Raw genomic sequence first — 16,656 nt, forward strand, 5'->3', positions numbered from 1 at the left:
CATTTTTATATGGATATACCTGGTGCAAGCACATTTGGGAGTGTTGTGGGTTACAGAAAGCTAATGGCCCCTGTGTTTGACACTTCTCTCATAGAGAATCAAGGCAAATTCATTCCAAGTGGTGATTCAAAATTATTGTTTCCCTCTGAGAAAAAATCCATAGCCCCATGATTTTCCATGGAGATGAAACCATACTAAAGAAACCTATGGAAGAATCTACTAATAGTAATTTAAATTAATATATCTCTATCTATCCATATTTCCATCTCTATATCTCTCTATATATAGATCTTTCTCTCTATTATAAAAATCAAGAGATATCCTTTCATCTATCTCTCTAGAGAGAGACCAAGACACAGAAAGACAAAGAGAGAAAGCACAGAGAGACACACAGAGAAAGACAGAGAAAGACAGAGAGAAAAAGCAAGAGAGAAATCAATTGTTTTAAGTTGTCACATCTGCTACATCAATAGAAGAAATACATTATCATAGGGCACAGATATTGTGAACAGCCATACACACAAGGGAACTCACTCCTGCTATATGAAGTTATTCTCCCATAGAAGCCACAGAATCAATTATGGAAAAGTTTTCTCTGTTGATTATCAATCAACAGACAACCTACTATGTGCCAGACACTATGCTAGACTCTGATAATATCAGCACCATGAACACAATATTCCATTCTCACAATAGTTTAAGCTCTAATTATCTAACCTGCTTCCTGCTCAAGAAAGCTGGAGAGTCAATGACAGGGTCATAATCCTAAATGTAACAAGCATTAAATTTGAATTTTTTTTTTGCTAAAACAAAGAAGGAAAGTGAGACCTAGAAATTATGATTTGCCCAAAGTCATATAGACAGTCAAGAGCAAATCAGATTTGAACCTCAGTCTTCTGACATTAAAGCCAATGTTCTTTCTGCTGTATTATCATTTCATCAAATCCAATCCCTTCACTTTACACATAAGGAAACTGGGGCCAAAAGAGGTGATATAACATACCTAAAAGCCCAAAGTATATAGGTTACTAAGCTTGGACTTCAACCCATGGATTCTTAACCCAAATCCAGCATTCTTTGTCCTAAGAATCCTAGACAGAAAAGCATTTCCAATCAGATAGCTACTTTTCATATATCTGTACAGAACTGAAGATATTCAAAGGTGAGTCCTGAACTGATGAAGTGATTGGGCATCAGTGGATACTGATCTGAGTGGGTCTCATGTGGACCTTCATCTGAGAATATCTAATTTCTGTTTGAGCTGGAAATCCTGAGAGTCTTTTCCTCCCACATTTATTTATTTATTTAAGATTTGTTTGTTTGACTAGGTGAAAGAGGCCCTTCTTTGCCTCAATTTCCACCTACCCTTGATCAGTAAATGGCTGTGGCCTCAGTCAAATTGAGATCTGCTGAAGACCTTAACTTGAAAAGGCCAAATTCTCCCATTGCATTCAGGGCACTCTCCAGTCATCCTGATTTATACCTGGCCACTGGACCCAAGTGGCTCTGCAAGGGAAAGTGAAACAGGTGACCTTTCATGGCCCTCCCTCACTTCAATCCAATTCACTTGCACCTCATAGTATCACTTCTCTGATGTCTTGGTCCCCTTGGAGAAGGAAGGACAAACAACAACAATTTGGTATGACCTATGTTTGTTAGTATATGGTATGTTTTCGGAAGAGATAGGACCTTCCCCTTTAATAAACAAAGAAGATATGAATCATATGTAGTATTATATATCCTGTTTGTTTCCAGTCACTTGTTCCCTTTATGAAAAACTCCAAAAACATTTGCTTTACCACACCCATCAATAAGTCACTGACAATATCCAAGCTAACCCAGAGGGTTAAACCAGATGGTATTTTAAAAAAATACCCACATAACAATAACAACAGGTAGAAGATGATGGATATGTCTGTGGTTTCGACTGAACATTTTGAACATTTTAACAACCACAGAAACACTGCCTCCACCATCCTGATTCCATTATCTGGATATAGGAAACATGAATCAATTGTTTAGCCTGGAGAAGAGATGACAAAGAGACGACATGACAGCTGTCCTTGAGTATTTGAAGGATTGTCATGTGCAAGAAAGATTATACTTGCTCAGCCTGGCCCTGGAGGGCAGAACAAGGAATGATGGGTGGGAGTTTCAAAGAAACAGATGTAGGCATTTTAGAAGGGAAAGTTCCTGCCAATTGCAACTATCCCAAAGTTGACTAGACTGTTTTAGGTTTTTCTGTATAATTGTTTAGTCAATCCAATTGTGTCCAATTCATTGTGATCCCATTTGGGACTTTCTTGGCAAAAATAGTGGAGTGGTTTACTATTCCCTTCACCAGCTCATTTACAGATAAGGAAACTGAGGTAAACAGGGTTCATTGACTTCCAGGATCATACAACTAATAAATGTCTGAGATCAGATTTGAACTGAGGAAGCTGAGTCTTGCTAACTTCAATCCTTGCTATTGTTTTGTCCTTTGTTCTCAAAGAGGACCACGACTTCAAGGAGGTGAATTGGATTTAAGTGAGGGAGAGAGGGCTTTTACCTTCCCCTCCAGACATCTGGGTCCAGTGACCAGACATAGATCAGGAGAAATGAAGATAGCCTGGATGAAATGGGAGATCTTGGCTTTTTAAGCTAAGGTCTTCAATGGGCTTCAGTTTGACTGAGGCCATACCCAATGTGTCCAACCTAGCTTCTTTTCCTTCAATAGAAGTTTTTTCATATACCTGAAAGGGATATGGATCATTCAGTCTCATGAGTTCATGAGTTCAAATCGCTCCACATAGCTATGTGACCCTAGAAAAATCACTTAACCTCTTTCTGCCTCAGTTATCCTCATTTATACAATGATTTCCTATGTTCTTTTCAGCTCTATATCTATGATTCCATATTATGATGCAAGGTCAAGAAAACTAGAAAAAGGTCTCTAGAATTTTAGAAAAAACCCCAAGTGGGAATTTGCAGGAAAATGTGGATTAGAGTTTCATAAGATGATAGAGACATTTGATGAAATTTGCAACACTGCAAGAAGTAGCCATAATAATGAAATCACATATTCTTCAAATAATACAAGTATGGAAATAGAATAAGGGAAGAAGGAAGAGAAGGAGAAGAAGAAGAATGCATGATAATACAAGTTAATGGTGTGTCATTGACCATTTTTAAAGTACTGCCATGTAAAATTGTTTTGAACTTATGTCATCCATCTCTTTAATCGAATAGAAGTTAAAAGATCAGCATACAATAATTGATGCCACTCGTTGCTCCCCACTGTGGCCCATTGACAGTTAGGAACAATGTCTCTTTGCTTCTGTTAACCCTTATTGTCTTCTGTGATTGATTCTTTAATTATTGAACTCTAAAATTGATGTGTCCATAAATATAGTTTTCAAAAAAAAGACATTTCCCCCCATTTTATCTTGGAAGCATTTATATCTCTCTTTTTTTGGCCAATATTCACCAGTAATGTAACTATTGATGAGTAATTCATGTCAGAAAGCCTGAAAAGGTTTCTATTTGAAACCTAAATGAGGAAGTCAATATGCTGGGTACTCCAATTGGCCTTAAGGTTCAGTGCTAGAGAATTCTCACAAGTGATATCTCAACAGCAGCCAGTATCCCATTAGAATCAGGGCCAAAGGCCCTGGGAACTGATATTTCAACATTTTTAAACCACTTCAAAAGACACTATGAGTTTCATCCAAAATCTATGAAGCTTTCTCTTAACTATTCCAGCTGTCCTGATCCCAATGTGTCCCAAATCTTTTCTAATGTGTGAAATATAATTTAGGATCTAATTATCCTAGAAACACATAAGCTTCTTGAGCATAGCAGCTTGTCATATTTTGCATTTATGACCCCACAAACCTAGTAAAATGTACCATTTTTCCTTGGTCACTGCAATTGTATGTGCATGCTTCCTCCCTGTCCCCATCCCATTATAATGGAAGCTTCTCCAAGATAAAGACTATCTTTGCTTTGGGCAACTTTTGAGTGAAGTAGACAGAGTGTGAGGCTTGACATCAAGAATATTCATCTTTCAAAGTTCAAAACTGTCCTCAGACACTAGCTATATGACCTTGAGCATTGCTTGTCTCAGTTTACTCACCTATAAAATGAATTGGAGAAGGAAATGACAAGTCTGTCTTCTCTTTCTTCTTCAATATCAAAGTCTAGCAATAGGACAAAAGTCAAGTTAACTGACAATGCTCCAGAATACAGTGGATGATTTTAGTGTCTTTAATATCTGACCAAATTCTAAGTGCTCCACATCCCTCCACATCATCATCCACAGGTGATCCATCTTCACAGCCAAATCTTAGAATTTGACTTCATGGAACAAATTGTTGTCATCCATATATTCTGTGGGGGGAGGGGGAATTTTCCTATGCTTGGGGTTGACATCACCCTATCTCAACAAAATGTTTGAGTTTTGTCAGTTACCCTCAAGCTGGTTTAGTTCATGGTTTACTCATGTGTGTACATCTTACAGTTTCTTAGAGCCACAGCTGGAAATTGGTAGAAGATGGATACCAAAGTTGGAAAGACAGCCCTGAAAAAGGCTTGGCAAACCTTCACATCAGAGATGCCAGTTTTTGATGAACATCCCATCCATCCTGCACAATAAAAGAAAGTGGTGCTAGGTGGCAAGGTTAGAGAGAGCATGAGCTATGTTGGACCCTTATCTTCTCCCTCCACCCTCTTTTCCTATCCTTTTTCTCCCTCTTTACCTCCTTACCATTAATCTATACACCTCATCCCATTCCCATTAATCTATACTGCTTTCTATAACCCCTATTTTCCCCTTCCCCTCTTATTTTTTTTATAAATTTAGAAGATTTTTATACCCTTCTAGAGATAGATAGATAGATAGATGATGTATTGTTCCCTCTTGTGAGTAAGATTCCAGAACCATCAGCTCTCATCCCCCATCTAATTCTTCTATGTCAGTTCTTACTCTTGCACCTCATTCATATAATCTAATTACTTTTTGTCTTTTCCTACATGGTTTTGCTTTTAGAATCATGTAATAGCTCTACCCCAATCTTTCTTTCAAACTAGCCATTTACTAATAACAGTCTTAAACATATGATTTATATTTCCATAGTCATCATTGAATCCTTTAAAATTAATCTTTTGATGTTTTTCTTGGATCTTATATGTCAACTATTCTATTAAGTTCAGGTGTTTTTGCAATAATATCCTAAATGTCAGACAATTCATTGAATTTCCTTTTTTCATTCAAGAATATTTAATTTTGCTGGGTATGATTTTTTTACCACAACTAAGGTTTTTGCTCTTTGATATATAGTGTTCCAAGACCTGAAGTCTTTTAGGTCTTATGTGATTCTAATTGTAGTGACTTTATATTTGAAATTTTTTGTTATTTGCAATATTTTCTTCTTGATCTAAGGGTTTGGGAACTATGTTACTGTAGGATTTCTTTGTAGGATCTCTTTTGGGAGGTGATCAATTAATTTTTTTCTATTTCTATTTTTCTCATTTGTACTGTTTGGAACATTTTAAAAATTATTTCTTATATTACTATATCAAGATTCTTTTTTGTTTTTGCTACACCTTTCAGGTAGTCTAATTATTCTTATGTTTTCTCTTCTTGGTCTATTGTCCAACTATGTTGTTTTCCTTATGAGATGTCTAACATTCTCTTGTATTTCTTTTCATTCTTTATATTTCATTTTATTATTTCTTGGTCTCATTTAATTTTACTGGCTTTCCCTTGCCCAACTCTAGTTTTCAGGGAGTTGTTTAATTATTTTTAAATCAGAGCTAAGGCTCCCAGAATTGGAAGATACTTACAAGGGACACATGGTCCAAACTTTTACCTGACAAAGCTTTCTCTCTACAATATGTCAACTGAGTAGTTATTCAGCTTTCACTTTAGAACCTCTAGTGAAATTACTATTCCATCACCTCCCAAAACTACTCATTCCTTGTTCTCATGGTGCTAATTGCTAGAAAGTATTTGTAGTTGTTGTTTTCTTTTCTTGTTGACAAAGGCCAACATTTGCCTTTCTTCATCTTTCACCCATTATTCCAGATTCTATACTATATAAAAAAATCTAGAAGGTGGTGACATGGCAAAGAGAAATAGATTTGGACTCCAAAGACTTCAGTTTTAATCCCAATTCAGCCACTTATAGCCCATTTAGTATGGTAGTCCTGGAATCAAAATGACCTGATTTCCCATCCAGCAACAGATACTTAATGTCTTTGTTCCTCAGCTTCCTTATTTGTAAAATGAAAGGATTAGAGTGGATGGTTTCTTAAGTCCCTTCCAGCTTTAAACTCTTGGGCAAGTTATAAAATGTTGACAGGGCTCAATTGTCTCATCTGTTAAATGAGAGGGTTGAAGTAGATCTAAGATCTATTCCAGAAGAAAATCTATTCTTCGCATTCCTCTTTCATCATGCTACTTCTCAAATCTCGATTCCCTCCAAACACTCTATGGATGGGATATTCTCTTTTCACCATCCTGGTTGGCCACTTCTATATGCACTTAACTTATCAATGCCTTTCCTAAAATGTGGACTATGGAAGTGATATGACCAGGGAAGAATCATTCAGTTTCCCTCACTGTATCTTGAGCAAACACTAACGGCAACAGGAATAGCAATACCCATTCAACAAAACTATTTGATGTTAGATACGAAAATGCCTTGAAAATTATGGAACAAAAGCAAAATGTTATTGTGGGTTGGAGTGAAAAGATGAATATAAGAAAGAAAGAGAAATATGATTTTCTTGAAGGGTAATCTAAGGGAACCATTGTGGAATTTTGAAAAGCATGTGATCTGTAATTAATGCTATATAACAAGCAATCATCACTTAATGATTCTGCATTTAAAAGAGAATAAATATTTTGTCAAAGTTTTTATTTAAACAAGCACTTAACCAGGCCTTATTAAAGAATGCCATATGCTTATCCTAGTCCTGAGTATTTGCTCACAGGAAAACTTTGTGAAAAGAAGATACTGTGTGAACTTGACAGTATGGTCTATAATTAATTCATAATTGTTTAAGCAATAAAGACTTCTCTTAATAGGACATTAAATGCCTAATAAATGTCAGCTTATCTTCATTGCATTCAATAAGATAGATAAAAAGCAAAATGGCATCCTTAATATGTTGTCATATATTGTTAGGGCAAAGAGAGTCAGGCATATTCAGGTATTCCATCATGATTTCTGTTTTCTTTGATAAGATGTAGAACTCATGGAAATCATCAATTAGAAGACCCAAGGTCCCAAGTAACATAACTAAAGCAGCAAAGAAAGGACACAAGATCTGAAAGAGCAAACTCACTGAATTATTGAAGGAAACTGATGAAAGAGATCCCAGAGAAAATGGAGGCCAATTTATTCCCAAATAAGAGTCTCTTCCACAACATGCCAAACAAATAATCTACCAATCTTTGGCCATGGATGGATCATGAATGAATCATGAATGTAGAAGCAACTTTCTTTTGCAGCTGCCACCCAGTCATTGTCAGACAGTCTGTATTAAATTATTGGAAAACTCAATGTCCCTATATATGGACTAATTTGACCTTCTTCATATTTTTAAGTTGTTTTCTCCTAGTTCTGTTCTTCACAATTCTAGTTCCTTTTCTAAATTGACAACCTCATGAGTATATGAAGAAGTTCTGGCTAGACATATTACATCATCTATATGATTTCCACCATGCCATTCTCCCATTCATTAAAAATCCAGTATTTCCTTATTTCCTCTAGGCCAATACTCTTTTCTTCTCCTTTACACACTAACAAATTTACCCAAACTAATCTTGCAGTTTCCCATATGCAATTGTATGTCTTCCTCTGGACTGAAAATGGGCCCCTACTCACCTTAGCTTCTTAGAATCTCAAGTTTTCTTCAAAACATTTCCTGTGTTACACATTTCCTGTTCTCTCCAGGTATTAACATCTGAACCAGCCCCTACTAAAATTGCTTTGCATTTTTTTTTATTTGGAGTTGCTTTTTTTCCTTCCCTTTTATAATATAATCACCTTGAAAACAAAGAAGATTTCTTTAAAGTAATGGCATCTCCATTCTAATAGTCTTGTAATTGAGAGTCATCAGTACCCAGAGAAAGGAACATGGGGACTGAATGATCACAACATAGTATCTTCACTTTTTGTTTGTTTGCTTGCATTTTGTTTTCTTTATCATTTTTTACTTTTTTATTTGATTTTTCTTGTGCAGCATGATAATTGGAAATACTTATAGAAAAACTGCACTATATTTAACGTATATTGGATTGGTTTCTGTCTAGGAGAGGGGATGGAGGGAAGGGAGGGAAAAATTTGGAACACAAAATTTTGCAGAGGTGAATGTTGAAAACTATCTAGGCATATGTTTTGAAAATAAAAAAGTTTAAAATAAATAAAAACCAAAAAAAAAAAAAAAGGAATTGGCATTTCCGGTTCTTATCACAGTGGCTAGAACTTTTCTTATGGGTCAGTTCTTTTTGATTGATTGAAAATTCTGAGAGTTGAAATGGAATATAAGATCAATATGAGTAAAAAAAATCTGTTAAGATAGCCAAGAAAATTAACACTAAATTAGACTTCATTTAGAGAAGCATAATATCTAAGGTTATTCAGGGGATCATCTGACTGTTATTATACCCCAATATGATTATATTTAAATTATTGTGTTCAGTTCTTGACACCACATTTTAGAAAAGATATTGAAAAAGTGGAAAACATGTGAAATAGGCAGAACCTTGGAAATACCGTGGATAGTGGGAGGACTATAGCAGAATGTAGAATGACAGATGGAACCTAGATTTTCAAAAAATGAAGATAATGTAATGTGCAGACTATAGGACATTGAGCTTGACTTTGATTATTGGTCAAATTCTGGAAAATATTACTATAGATAGTGAATATCTTCACAAGGAAACAGTGATTGCAGAAGTCTAGCATGGTTTCATTAGGAACCAGATAAGTCAGACTAAACTCATTTCTTTTGTTAAAAAAAAAAAACTTACTAAAACTGACAAATCATGGCAAATAGCAAAAATAAAGTTTACTGAGATTTTAACAATTATATTGTAGAAAAGAAGTGATAGATAATAGTACACTTAAGTTGATTTGGATATAGTTGAATTGTTAGATCCATAGAATAGTATTCTATCCCAATTCTATGTCCTAATGTTCCTCCTCATTGCCAACAACTTTCTCAAGCTGGAGAGCTTTCTAACCAGAAACCTTGGTCTCATAACTAGTAACTGTCCACCCCCTATTTCAAAAGGGGCCAAACCAAATTTTTTCTCACTCCCAACTCTCTTTTACATCTTCTCACAATACACACAATATATACAATATACAACACACTTTCTAAGTCTCCATTTTATGATGCCTTCTATTTTAACAGGAATGGAAGATCTTTGAGAGTATGAATTGTCTTGCTTGCTTGCATTTATATCCCTAGCATTACACAGAGAAAAATCTGATTTCTAACTCCACCATTCAACTGAAATTTCCTTTCTCTAAAGGTACCAGTGGTTTCTAAATTATTTTTTTCAGATTTCCCATCTAAAGATCATCATCAGGATTTCACAATGTGAATCACAAATAAATGCTTTTCAGAACAAAAAAAAAAAAGTAAAAAAAGAAAAAAAGAAAATCCAGAGAACAATACATGGTTCAATAAATATAACCATCACGATGTTATAAGATTCAAGAAGACAACTGTAAAAGATACAGTCATTATTTAGCTTCTAATAAGGATTTTTCTTAACTACATCAAGTAGGAAGAAAATGTCTGAATCCCACCCCACCCTCAAACTCCTACACATGCATACATTTTGATTGAGCCCATGGCCCAGATGACCAGCAATGACCAATCCAGCTGAACAGGCAAGATAAACAGTGACTGTACTGAGATGTAATGACCACCATAGTTGAGTTTTTGTGGTACATTGAGGATAGCAGCCAAGTGAGTCCTGGCAAGTACAGTGATGAAATCTTCTGGAGAAGCTATGGTGTTAAGGTGCCCTGAGCCCAAGAAGCACCTGATTACCTTTTGGCCTTAAGCCTGGCTGCTATACCACTCTTTTTAAAATTACTATGGAGGCTATCAAAGTATGGAAAAGAATTAAGTAAAATATTCTAGGAGCATTGCATACAGGTTTCAGGGTCAAGTAGAACAGCTATTTGAGAATGTAACTCTCAGGAAGAATTGGTCTATAGCAAATGGAGGTAGGAGAAAGGCTGAAGCTCTTCCAATTCTTCCCACATCATGGCATTGCTTGCCCTAGGCACTATGAAGAAATAGCTCAGAGGATGGTTATAGGAGGAGAAGGGGGAGGATACCATTACTCTATCCTCCCCACTTACAAGAGCACCTGATCTATTGCCTCTCTTGAAAAGTAGAGAAATTGAACCTATCTAATCTAAAACCCAACACAGCATGTAGTGGGATTCAAATCCCTAAAACCTGAAAATGGATCACTTCTATTGACTCTGGGTCTTTCTCAATGCTATACTCTGCTGAGAGTTATGTGTTCATGGGTTTATGGAAGAGTTAGAATTAAAAAATAAAATACAAAAAGAAGAACAAGAAGAGAAAACACAAAACCAAGAAAGCTCAGTTCTTATGAGGACAATGGATGGGGAAAGAGCTTGATGAGATACAGTTTTTAGGGGAAAATGTGGCAGTAGCCCTGAGGGAATCAGGTCTTGACAGTGGGATAGTTCAACAGATAATGCTGGTTGTCAGATATCAATCTGTTGATCTGTAATAACAGAGTTTCTGAGACAAATGGTGGGGATTCTCTTCCATTTCCACCTCTAAACCATAAAATTCAATATTGAGGGGCATATTAAATTTAGCATATCAGTGATATGAAGCACTAGATTTATTCTTTTCCTATAGATTTATTTTCTTGCTCCTGGTTCTTTACTAAAACCTTTTGGAACTTACCCCACTTCAATTGGCATTATAATTAAAATAAACTTTGCTCCTTAACTTGGAGATGGGTTCAAGCCTGCAAATTCTTTTGAGGCACCTCATGTAAGTCTGTGACCCCAACCTCTTGAGGTCTCCTTCTCAACCTCAACAAGCTGGGTGGGACCTTCATGTTTATCTGGGAGGAACATGATGGGTAATCTAAAGCGAATTTAGAGGAGTTTGTAGACTGAGTAAAATTAATTCATTTCATTTTTTTTAATTTATGCTGAGGCAATTGGGGTTAAGTGATTTGCCCAGGATCACACAGCCAGGAAGTGTTAAGTGTCCGAAGTCAGATTTGAATTCAGGCTCTCCTTGACTCCAAGGCTGGTGCTCTATCCACTATACCAACTAGCTGCCCAAATCATTTCACTTTTTAAGGAAAAAGGAAGAATATTAAACATCAAGCAAAAGTTTTTTTCATTCAATATCTTAACAAGTAATGGATAAGAAAATTCCACCATGAGAGGGAAGGATATTTCTATCCCAGGACAGGATGGAAGGAAGGGAAGATCAGCAGCTTCTAAACATTAGCTTCTAGATCTAGAGACAAGGGTACATGAGCTGGCTGGCTGTCTAGGGCCTTCCCTGCCCTGAGAATAGACAGCCACTCCTTCTAGAGGAGAAAGGTATCCTTATTTTCCCATCAAAGTCTATTCCCAAGAAGAGATAAGGCCGCTTTTCATTCTGGGTGTTTAACAAGTCTGCTTGCTGATAAGGGCCACAATATCATCAGAGCACTCTCAGCAGCAAGTGGTCTGATGCATCTTTCATCTTCAAAGTTCTCATTTCTGCTTTTTTTTTTTAAATGTGGTGTTAGATTCAAAGCATTTAAAAACTTAAAAATATCTGGAATCCCTGCTTACAAACTCAGGTAGTGGAGGCTTAACTGGCTGGGATGTCGGCCTGGGTGGAGATGGTTTCAGCAGCACCTGTGGCTGGATTGAGTTATAATAGGATACTCCTCCAAACAGGTACAGGCGAGGAGGTGGGAGAGAAGGCAGTTCCCAAAGATACTTGGGACTGCCAAAGTCCATGACACCTGGAGCAGAGAAGTAGGTAAGGGCAAGCAGCTGCTGGGGTGCTGGCTGTCCTGGGGACATGGACACTAATGGGCAGCACAGACTAAGATTAGACAGAGATGCTGGCATCTGATAGGGATGTAAACCTGGATGGGGAGAGGTATATTTCTAGTTGTACAATCAAGCCTTAAGAAGGCATCAGGGTAGAGCTTTCACTATGGTGACTGGCCCCTGGAACTTCAATAGGTCACAGTAGTGCCCTTCTATGATACTAATATGTTCAGACGAGGCCAGTGGTTCAGGGACAGGTCTGTGATGCTGGGATGGATATGGTTTGGCTGGACTACTCTGAATGCTCATTTCTTCCATACTGTTAAACTGAGATGGAGGGGCTGCTCCCAGATGCATGTGAATGGGAATGCCTAGAAACTTCTTTGCTTGTAGGAATTGAGGCTGCCCTGGACTTCAGTTTTGTTCTGCCAGATTCAGTTGGGTCATGTCTTGCTCAAGTTCTCCTGTATTGGAATCTATTGGGGCTTCCCATTTCACAGTCTTTGAGGGTATTGATGGGATGGTTGCAAAGGGTGAAGGTGCAGGGGCCAACCTCTCCACAGAAGGGCGCTTCCTCTGCCAACTTGCTTGCACCTCCAACTTTGTTTCTAGATTTCCTTGCATGCCAATAGGACTTCATTTCAGCTGGTCTGTTTGGGATGGGTTTGGTGGGTTTCAGGGGCAGGAGACAGGGCTCTGAAGCTGCTTCCTCTTTTTTAAGGCTGCCAAGCACATTGGGAGACTCCGTTTCAGGGGACAGATCCCCATCCTTGTTGTACTCCAGATGTCAAGAACAATAATCATTTTCATGTTTGACAGTTGTGAGAATGAATAAATACTATGTGGCCCACCATTAAGTGAGCCTAAATTCAATCCTTGTTTCCTTGTAGCCCCCAACTAGGAACATCTAGATATAGGCATTCTGCCTGCATCAGCAGCATTACTATTGATGAATGTGCTTGGCCACAAGGAGGGTCTGTCAGAGTTCTGGTGATGAGGAACCTTGTTTGGGAGGTCATTGCCCCAGCAAGGTTCTCTCTATTGAGAGCTTCCAAACCTGGGTTTACAGATGCTCCTGGTTCGATATCATCAGGGTTGTGAGTTATTCAAATATCATAACTATTAAGGGCAATAAGTATCAGCCGAACCTTGGGTGCTTGTTCATCCTTTCTGACCTTGTCATGTTCCCACCAGCGTCACCCTTCCACAGCTTCTGCTGACATCCTTTGAGTCCAGCTTCTTCTTGGGTTTGGCCTTGGAGGTCATGTTCAAAGAAGAGCCCTTTCCTGGGAATGTAGGCAGGGTTTTTCCAATCTTCATCATCATCTAAATACTTTGAGACCTTTGAGGACTCTTTTACCTTTTTTCTACAGGTTCTGTGCTTTCTTGCCCATCTCCATTTTGCCTCTCGTCAGTCACAGCTCCTTTTGGGTCAGCCTTTTCTTCTCTCTTCTCTTCTTTTGCCAAAGAATTAGCAGCATCATTAGTGATAAGATATAGATTCTGGGGGAAATATGGCAGTAATCCTGAGGTTCTCTGATCTTATAGTGCTGTTGTTCTATCAATCTGTCAGTGATCTCAAAGTCTCCTGGCTTTAGGAATTCTATAGTATATTTAGCTTCTGATTTCAGCTCTACCTTGGAACGTTCCTCTTCACTGTATTCTTCCTTTCTTTCTGAATCCTCTGCACTTTCATAATCTGTGTGAACATCTTCACTACTATGCAGTCTTCGCTTTCACACTGACTCTTTGAGACTCCTGAGACTGTCTCCTTCCATTCACCATGAATGGAGGCCTCTGGTTGTGCCATGGCACACTGAGGTCAAGGATATTCCACTGGGCCCACTGCCTCTGCCACTCTGGCCCACTCTGGAATGGGCACTATCTGAATGCAAGGCTCCAGACTCCTTGTCTTTCATGTTCTGCAAAGCACACTGTCCTAGTTGGTCTGCCATCTTGTAGAGAATCATCTCTCCTGGCTTCCATGTTCCCTTGCTCAATCACAAGTTACCTGATTCCCCCCATCAACCTGTCTGCTGGCTTCTAAATTATTAAATGAATGGCCTTTTCCCTAATCCTGATCCTTCTTGACTTCTGCAGAATTTGACACTCCCTTTCCTCCTGAATATCCTCTCCTTAATAGGCTTTTGTGACTTTCCTTACTCCTGGTTCTCCTCCTACATGCCTGACTATTCTTTCTCATTCCACTTTTCAGGGTCTTTATCCATATCATTTTAACTAAATAACAAGGTTCCTGCTATTTCTTCTTATGTCCCTTGATACTCTCTTACTCGGTGCCATAGGCTAACTATCATCTCCAGGCAGATAATTCTCAGCTCTATAAGCCCAACCCTAGACTCTGGTTCCACATCACCAGTTGCCTCTTAGTTATCTCAAATATATCCAAGACAAAAGCTCTCCCTTCTATTGAATTTCCTTATTATTCTTCCAATCATGAAGCCTTGCTACTTCAATCATATCTTTTACTCATCTTCCTCATTTCCCCCATGTATTCAATCTTTGATAAATCTTTTCCATCACCTTTATCTTATATGGCCTCTTCTCTTCATTCAAAAGCCATAACCCTGGTTTAAATCCTCATTATCACATCTCTTGGAATATTGCCATATCCTTCTAATCAGTCCCCCTGATTTCCTACCTGGTTTCTCTCAACTATAATCCACTAAGTTAATGAGGTTATTTTTCTTAAAAATGTGTTCTAATCATACAATCTTCCTATTTAATGTATCCCAGTAGCTATCACCTCCAAGATCAAATACAAAGTCTCTGGCATTTAAAACCTTTCAAAACTTGACCCCTTCTGTTCCTCTGATAACTTATCTTTTTCAAGAACTCTATATTCCAGTGACTTTAGCTTCCTTAAAATTCAGCACTCAAAGATAATGCTCCTTCTCTTGTTCCCATGTCTCTGGACTGGTCATCTTCCATGTCTAGAATGCTCTGCCCATTCTCACCCCACGTCAGATTCTTTATTTTCCTAACTACCTTCAAGACACAACTCAAATCCCACCTGCTTACAAGGAATTTTTCCCACCTACTACTAATGTCTTCAGGTTGCCTTATCTGCTCCACTATGAGAATGTAAGCTCCTTAAGAACAGGAAGTGCAATTGTTTTCTTTTCCTTGTATCCTCAGTATTTAGTATGTGCCTAGAACATAATAAGTACTTAATGAATAATTGTTGACTTGATTTTACCAATCTCTCCATCTGTTTACATTTACCAATCTCTCATCGATCTGTCTGTCTGTCTACTGTACGATTATGTTCACCTATCGGCCCATTTATCTATCATCTATCCATTATCTAATATCTAAGTCCATCTAGTTATCTAGCTATCTTTCAACACCAATTATTTATCTATTATTAACATTTAAGTCTATTGATCTATTGCTTATCTATCAACTTATCTCTCTTTAACATGTATGACTAGACCTCCCCTCTAATTGTTTGAAGGAGAGATTTGTTTTATTTGGGAAGCAACTCTCTCCTGAAGTGACCCTAGGATCTGTGCTTTTTAACATATTTTGTTGTTTGGGCATTTAATCACATCCTACTCTTTATGACTCCAAGGAACATGCTACTTATGGGGTTTTCTTGCCAAAGATATTGGAATAGTTTGCCTTTTCCTTTCTCTAGTGAATTAATCCAAATAGAGATTAAGTGGTATGCCCAGAGTCACACAGATAGTAAGTATTGGAGACCAAATTCAAAATCAGGTCATCCTGATTCCTGGCCTAGTACTCTATCTACTGAGCCTCCCATAACACAGTTTAACATATTTACAATAGCATGAATAAAGTTATACATGGCATACTTTTCAAATCTGCAGATAGCAGAACTCCTAAAGAAAGATACTAGAAAACAAAACAAGGTTTCAAAAGCTTCTGCTCTAATTATTTAAGTTTAATAAGGACAAAAGCAAAAGCTTGACCATGTTAAAAAAAAAAAAACAATATTGTAAGTACAAGATGGGAAGTTGTACCAATACAGAAGTTTGCTTGAGAAATAGCTGGTGATTTTAATGGGCAAATTCAAACTAAGTCAAGTGTAATATGCCTGACAAAGGTTTATTACAACAAATATTGCATTTAGAAGAAGCATTATGACTAGGAGTATAGAGGTAATAGTCCCACTGTATCTGTCTTGGCCAGGACACCTGTGTATTATTGTATTAAGTCTTGGTTACAGTATTTTAAGAAGAGCATTGATAAGGGTTGAAGAGAATTTACAAAAGAATGTGCAGAATGGGCCCAGATATATAGTTCATGCTATTTGAGGATTAGTTGAAGGAACAGTTGATGTTTAGAATAAAGAAAAGAAGACATAAGGAAGCTGGTGACTGTCCTCATATATATAAAGAGCTATCATAACAATGAAAAAGTGGATTTGTTCTATATAATACCCTGAGAGCAGAACCCAAAGCATATGGCAGAAATTGCAGAGAGGAAAACATTAATGCAGACATTAAAAAAAATAACTTCCCAATAATTGGTTACCCAAAAGGCAACTAGATTGACTGAATTAGTGATGAGTATTCCCTCATTGGAAGTTTTCAAAGGAGGACTAAATGACTAT

The 16,656-nt window shown here is 37.5% G+C and overlaps 1 pseudogene; it reads right to left on the reverse strand.

Annotated features, from left to right (window-relative positions):
• Positions 1-11,825: 11,825 nt before the first annotated feature.
• On the reverse strand, positions 11,826-14,014 carry LOC127546330 (protein CASC3-like; annotated as a pseudogene).
• Between the last annotated feature and the right edge of the window lie 2,642 nt (positions 14,015-16,656).

The sequence above is a fragment of the Antechinus flavipes genome, chromosome 2 (assembly GCF_016432865.1).
Source record: "Antechinus flavipes isolate AdamAnt ecotype Samford, QLD, Australia chromosome 2, AdamAnt_v2, whole genome shotgun sequence".
Lineage (NCBI taxonomy): Eukaryota > Metazoa > Chordata > Mammalia > Dasyuromorphia > Dasyuridae > Antechinus > Antechinus flavipes.